This window comes from Daphnia pulex, chromosome 9, assembly GCF_021134715.1.
Source record: "Daphnia pulex isolate KAP4 chromosome 9, ASM2113471v1".
NCBI classification, from domain to species: domain Eukaryota; kingdom Metazoa; phylum Arthropoda; class Branchiopoda; order Diplostraca; family Daphniidae; genus Daphnia; species Daphnia pulex.
In genome coordinates, this window is record NC_060025.1 from 5,530,112 (window position 1) to 5,536,946 (window position 6,835).

The 6,835-nt window shown below is 43.7% G+C and overlaps 1 non-coding gene across 1 annotated transcript; it reads right to left on the reverse strand.

Moving 5' to 3' along the window:
- Positions 1–6,397: 6,397 nt before the first annotated feature.
- Trnaf-gaa lies at positions 6,398–6,470 on the reverse strand. The gene has a single exon. It is a non-coding gene; the product is annotated as a tRNA-Phe (tRNA).
- Positions 6,471–6,835: the final 365 nt, after the last annotated feature.

Here is a 6,835-nt window from a genome sequence, read left to right on the forward strand (position 1 = left end):
TGTTCAAACTATATTTCTGGGATTACTGTCGGGGAAGAGTGCAAAGGTGGAATTTGTCCGGGTGGAATTTCTGGTGAAAATATTGGTCGTTCATTTTCTGTTTCTGTCGTTTCTTTATCGTTAGTCTCAGAGTCAATCTCAATTGTGTCATTTTCTCCAGATGGCATATCTTTCAAAACAGCCTCTGGAGAAATAGTTTGGTTTTCTTGAACTTTCTCGGGGATGTTCGTTGGTTGTTCTTTTGGAATTGTCTCGTCTTTTTTACTTAGTGAAACGACAGTCTTTTCTACCACAGCCTCTCTGTTTCGCCTGATCTTGGGACAGGTATTATTACTAAAGTGGGATTCGTCGTCACCAAGTCTGTAATTCGGACGTTGACCCTCATACTTCACAATGGCACGGTAACTGCCAATGTTGAAATATGAGAGAATGTTCTTAGTCACTGTCATGTGAACGATCATCCAATTAGCAAGGACAGGGTACATAACGTCGTCTCCCTCGAAGGCACGATAGCGTTCCCAACGGAAATCAATTACGGTTCCAAATTACCTAATACGGGTCTGAACGACCCCCAAGTCAAGATTCTGTGGAATTCCGGCGATTCTGACAAATTTCTGCTCAACATTACTGTCTCGAATTACTACTGTTAATTCCCTTCCCTCCAATATGCCTTTGGCAGTGCCCTCGAACTCATTCAAAAATTCTCTAGTACGAGCTTCAGTTTTAAAAGTAGCTCTAGGAACCTGGTTTCGTCTGTCCAATACAGCCACCAAACCTAACAATTCCTCAGGATCTACTCTAAGCGTACGAACGAACCCATGTACAGTTCGCATGTGCAATTTCGGGAACATATTCCCGAAATCCAAATCAACAGAGTTTGACCACAAGGCAGACATTATCCCTTCAAAAAATAGGTATATCTCCCTAGCCAAACAGAAAAGGTGGGGAATGACCCCACTTCAACAAAAAGGCAAAAAAATACAGAACCAAATCATAAACAACAACAACAACAAAATAACAAACAAAAACAAACAAAGCAAATGACTTACAATTGGAAAAAGGACAGACCGAAATTATACAACCCTTTATCTACCGTCGGGACAAAAAAAAATTACGGCTTTTCAGTAGGGTGTGGCGGGCGCAAGCTCACAGACACGAGAGAAAAAAATCAGACAAAGTGCCACACACTTAAGCTGTTTTCTCAATGATCTACCTACACAATTGAATAACCTTTTCACCATATGTCAATTGTCCATTGGTTTATTGAGGGTTAGAGTTTCAAACGATTGGTGCGAGCCATTCTCGTGTTTTACGAGTTTTTGGTATAGGTACATTTCTGGCACGTCAGGCGGCTCCGATCGAAGTCTACACGGGAACCTTTGATCGGGAACCTTCGGGACTTTTAAGTCTCCGCTAGATATGTCCTCCCAGGTGGAATAAAATCATCAAATCCCCTAGTTTGGCCCCTAATTTATCCTACAGGCGGGTGCAAATTCGATTGAGCCAGAGAAGACTGGCCAGTTAGAGATGTCAGAAATATAATGGAACAAACGGATGAAAAAAAATCGAAGTGGTGGTTGGAATGCATTCCCTTGGGAATTAATAGCGAAAACAGAATGGGAAGTGTCCAGTTCTAAGTAGTTTTTTTTTGCAGCGTGGTAAAGCTCAATACCACCCAACGATAATAGATTTTTTTTAAATTCCGGTCCATGAAGGCCGAAAGAAATGAATTTGAAGCGGCGGATGAATAGATCGAAGAATCGAAAAAGACGAAAAGAAAGCGTGAAATTTCTCAGTAGTTTCGACGGAAAACTTCATTCTACGGGGAGCTTTGTGGAATGGAGCGAAGACAAAGAATTGGAAGGGTCCGGTTCGGCATTGGTAGTTTCATTTCCTCTGTGGAAAAGCTCCTTTCCGTCCAATGGTTCTTATGCGTTGATTTTGAAGTCGTCGAGGCGCTAGTTAGAACGACAGGAGAACGAAATAGTGGCCAAAAGAAATGCGAAGCGGTAGAAAGTTCGAAGGATAGAAGAATAAAACTGAAGTGTCGGTTCCTATTCGTTTCAAAACTTCGTTCTACGAGGAGCTCCTGGTAAGGCTCCTTTCTGGCCGCCGTTTCGAATGGATTTTGATCCCGTTTTAGCGCTTCTTGTTCGATTGGTGCCCGTTTAATTAAATATTACACAAAGCCTCTTGTACTTTCTTATCCGTGCGTTGATTACTGCTGTCTCGTGAGGAAACTCCGAACGGCGGTGAAAGGCGCTGGATAAGAATCAGCCCCGGTAACTCATGCATGTTCATGCTCTTCCCCTGGCTGGTAGAATAAGACCGTCGTATAAGGCTTAGGACGTAAGACAATTCGTTATCCTTTTGGCGAATTCACAAAGACTAATCGTGCCTTTTTTCGATTCTGTATTTTCAGATAAAAAATGGTGAGGAACGATAAAAAGAAGAAGAAAGACCCAAGAACTAGGACTTCAAAAGCGGTAAAAATTCTGCCAAGAAAGCCGCTGAAGCCTCTGCATTAAAGAGGAGGCAGCAGAAAGAAGAACGGCAAGCTGGGAATCAAGAGCCGTCCATCGATACTGATACTGGACATGAAACTAAAAATAATGTAGAGGAATTAATTGCCGCTGAGGAGCCGGTTAAGGAGCCTGGTCAGGAGCTGCCGCCTGAAAGGGAGTTGGTTCTTGATCAGGGGCCGGTTGATGAGGAGGAACCAATTGCCGAGAAGAAATAGAGAGTGCCAACGAAGATCCTCCGGATAAAGCTAAACCAGCGTTCAATTTGTGGAAAGTGACCGTCAGAGTGAACCGCCTGGCTTTTAATCCGGATGGTTCGACGAAGGCAAGAAAAAAAAGAACAAGATTCTGATCTTAAAGGTTGTTCCTCACTACCTGAAAAGAGGAGAAAAATTACCCGGTCAACCGCCAAGGGAGGGTGCTCTTATGACGGTCAAGTTGCCGACGACGAAGTGACTCGTTTCTTCGCTCGAAAAAAAATCGGACTGACCAATGCGAAATTGAGAAATCGTTGTCCTCGCATTTCTAAAGGACATCCATCTATGGTCCCGTAAAAGGTCAATTTAGATGTGGTGAAGCTTAGAATGCAACGAAAGGCCGATGCTAAATTAATCGCACACCATAAAGCCGACATTGGAAATGAGTGAGCTATTGGACTAAAGTGGATGAAGATTACCGAGAGAATGATGATGAGAATCCGGAGCCACAGTACCGGCAGTATTCCCATCCGTTTTCTGCAGAGGAACCTGTTAAGTCGACAGATATGAACTTGTTGCGTTCCTCGTAATACACTTCTTGATATCATCGTTTGCCGGAGCTGACGGCAACCGGATTCTGGTTACGGCCTTGGAATCGTTCATCAAGCAATGACACGTGAGCGTTTTAAATTCATTTCAAAACACTTAGTTTGCGCTGATCATGGTGAATTAGACAAGGATAAACAGTTGAAGGTGTGAAAGGATCCGATTCAGAAGATCCGATCGTTGGTGGACGTACTCAATAAGCAATATAATGAGTGTCGCCGGCCTCCCAGGTGGAAAAGTATAAAAGAAACCATGGTGAAATTTAAAGGTCGATCCATGCTCCGGAAAACGATGAAGGGCAAACCCATCAAAAGCGGCTTCAAAATGTGGAGTCGATGCTGTAGTAGAGGCTACACCTATAAGTTTGAGATCTATCATGGAGCTCGAATTGGTTAAACGCCCAAGGATTCCAATTTACGATGGGCATGATATGTGCGAGCCCTTTGCAAAGCAGGGACACGTAGTAGCCTTTGATCGCTTCTTCACGAGCATCGCCCTCCTGGAAGAACTCGACAAAAAGGGGGTCAATGCGGTTGGAACGATTCTTAAAACTAGGGTAGGGCAACCCATCATGACGGTCAACGAATCAAACCTTCCGCAGGACGAATTTGTGGCCAAGTTGGGGGGTGAACCAGGAACGGGAAGAAAAGGTATTTTCATCTGGAAGGACCCTAAGCCGTTTCGGGTCGCTTCCAACTTATTCCACGGCTCAGAATTCGTCCAGGTGCAAAGGAAGCAGCGCGATAGTTCCGAACAAAGTCTGGTCCAAAAGCTATTGGCGATTACGTCGATAATATGGGTGGTGTAGACACGGCAAACCTGCTGCGTTCCTATTACGAGAAAGACCGCAAATAAAAAAAAGGTGACACCGTCTCTTTTACTTCGTCATTGAAACAAGTATGGTGAGTAGCTGGATAACTTACTGCAATATGGTGGTGTGTTAGGAAATTGTATTGATTGAGTGCCAAGCTTCAATAATTTTCTGTTCAATTTCTTTCCAGACGGTGAAGAACCAGAAAGGAGAAACCTTCCTGAAGGACAAAAGATTTCTGAGTCTTTTGGAATTCAAGCGAAGCGTGACTATTGCTCTTCTACTTTACGGGCTGAATGCTGAGATAGGCCGCAAAGGAGATGCAAAAGAAGCAAGATTTATGGAAGAGAAGCAAATCGGCAGAGCCCGGTGCCAAAAGAAGGATAGATAGATTGAGCGTGGCAGATGAATTACGCTTCAGTCAGGTCGGATTCCGTCATCCTATTTTAGTCGAGAATAGAGGTCGATGCGAATGGAGCCAAACCACGACCGATAGAAGACCCAATGGTCATACGAAGGAATCTCGACCACTCTCTCAGTGCAGTATGAGCAAAATTTTTCTTTGCCATCGAAGAAAAGAAACTGCTTTTGGGAATTTCACGATGATCGGATACTCATTCCAAAAAAGACTGCTACTAAAACAGTACTTGCAGTCGATCCCGAAAAGGAAATCGCAGTCCAAACTGTCGAAACGCATCCTTTGAAGATTTATCCTTCATCTGATTCTTCTGAAGATTCTGATTTTGACGGGCTTGATAATGGTATACATGATGGTCTCCTTTTAGATGAAGAAAGTTGGCTTATATAAACTGTTTTCTGTTGTATCATTTTTGTTATTTTACTGAGTTTAGGGATCTGAAAGAGCGGTCACCGGAGTTCGGGCGAAAGCCCGGGAATCGATATCAACTGATACAGGTACGGTCGAAAGAAATGGATTCGAAGCGGATGTTGGATAGATCAAAGAAGCGAAAGACACGAAGGAATGGCGTGAAATGTTCTTAGTAGTCTCGAAAAAAAACTTCGTTCTACGGGAAGCTGTTTGGAATAAGGGGAAATGAACGGGAAGTGTCCGGTTCAGTAGTTTCTTCCTTCGTGGAAAAGCTCCTTTCCTTCTGCCGTTTCAAACGGGTTCATTTCAATTCCTTTTTTGGTCGAGAAAAATGAGAAAAAGAAAAGACGAAGAATTTCCGAAGTTTCGCATCATTTTTGTTTTCATCTTTCGCCTTCTACTCGTTGAAACCCCTAAGAGTTTTAGTGCGAGCCGTCTGACGGGGCAAATTTTTTTAAAGTGGCATCTATGTGTAACCGTCGGGACTTTGTTTTGTCCCAGCGGACGGCAGTCGCTTGGAAATTTGGCCGTTTTTCGGTGACTGAAGTCGCGCTCAGGACTTTCCTGACGGGACAAAAAGCAAAAAAGCCAAAAAAGTACAGTAAAAATAGGAATTTTTAATCTATTTTTAATTGAGTGGTTTGAGACGTCCTCAGCAATCTGTACTTTAAATTTCAGTCATCACGGACAAAAAAATTTCGGCGTCAGCACTTTGGAAATAGACGCTCTAAACACATTTTAACACTCTTTCTACACGACTCATTGGTCTAGTCGTATGATATTCGTAAAGGGTGTGAGAGGTCCCGGGTTCGATTCCCGGATGGGCCCTCGAAGACCCATTCTCTTTTTATTGTTGTCCATAATCACTTCAAGTATTTATTTTCATGGGGATGTAGCTCAGATGGCAGAGCGCTCGCTTAGCATGCGGGAAGTACGGGGATCGATACCCTGCATTTTCAGTACCACATGTTTTGCCTAACATTGCACAATTGCAGACTCTATACGCCTCATAATGATCAGATGTGACCGTTTTTGCCTGGGACATTACGGGAAATCATCGATACCGACGCTTTGATCTTTTCCAATAATGCAATCTTTTTCGAAATACTGATTTTGACTCTCCCAAATACTACTAGATGGCAGGTACGAAAACTGCCACGCCGTCTGTTGCCTTCCACCCTACCGGGACCAACTCCAGAGGAACTTCCGCACCCCACACGGACCAACATCAAATTGGGATTATCTTTGCTGATTTCCAACTTGTTACTGTAACACCGGAAATATCCGCAAATAAACGAAAAGAATTGAAACAATAGAATTCCTGAATAAAACGTACCTCTCCGTTCCCATACCGGGAAACGAACCCGAGCCTCCTGGGTGAAAGCCAGGTATCCTAGCCACAAGACCATATGGGCTTTTGAACGAAGATTCCTGCCGAAACCCGGGATCGAACCAGGAAGCTATAGATCTTCAGTCTAACGCTCTCCCAACTGAGCTATTTCGGCACATTCAAAATGTAAATCAAACAAGAATAGTCCGGTAGACGGCCAATCTTTTTCGTCACAGCTACAAAGTGAACCCAATCGCATAACTCAAAAGACAAGCAATTCACTTTGGACATAGACGCTCGAAACACATTTTGACACTCATTGAACAAGGCTCATTGGTCTAGTCGTATGATTCTCGCTTAGGATGCGAAAGGTCCGGGGTACGATTCCCGGATGAGCCCTCGAAGACCAATTCCGATTTCATTTTTGTTGTCCCCGTACAAGATCCCCGTACAAGATGTACGGGGATCGATACCCTGCATCTCCAGCATCATATGTTTTGCCCTTTCGCAATTGCAGACTCTTTACGTCTCAAAAGGATC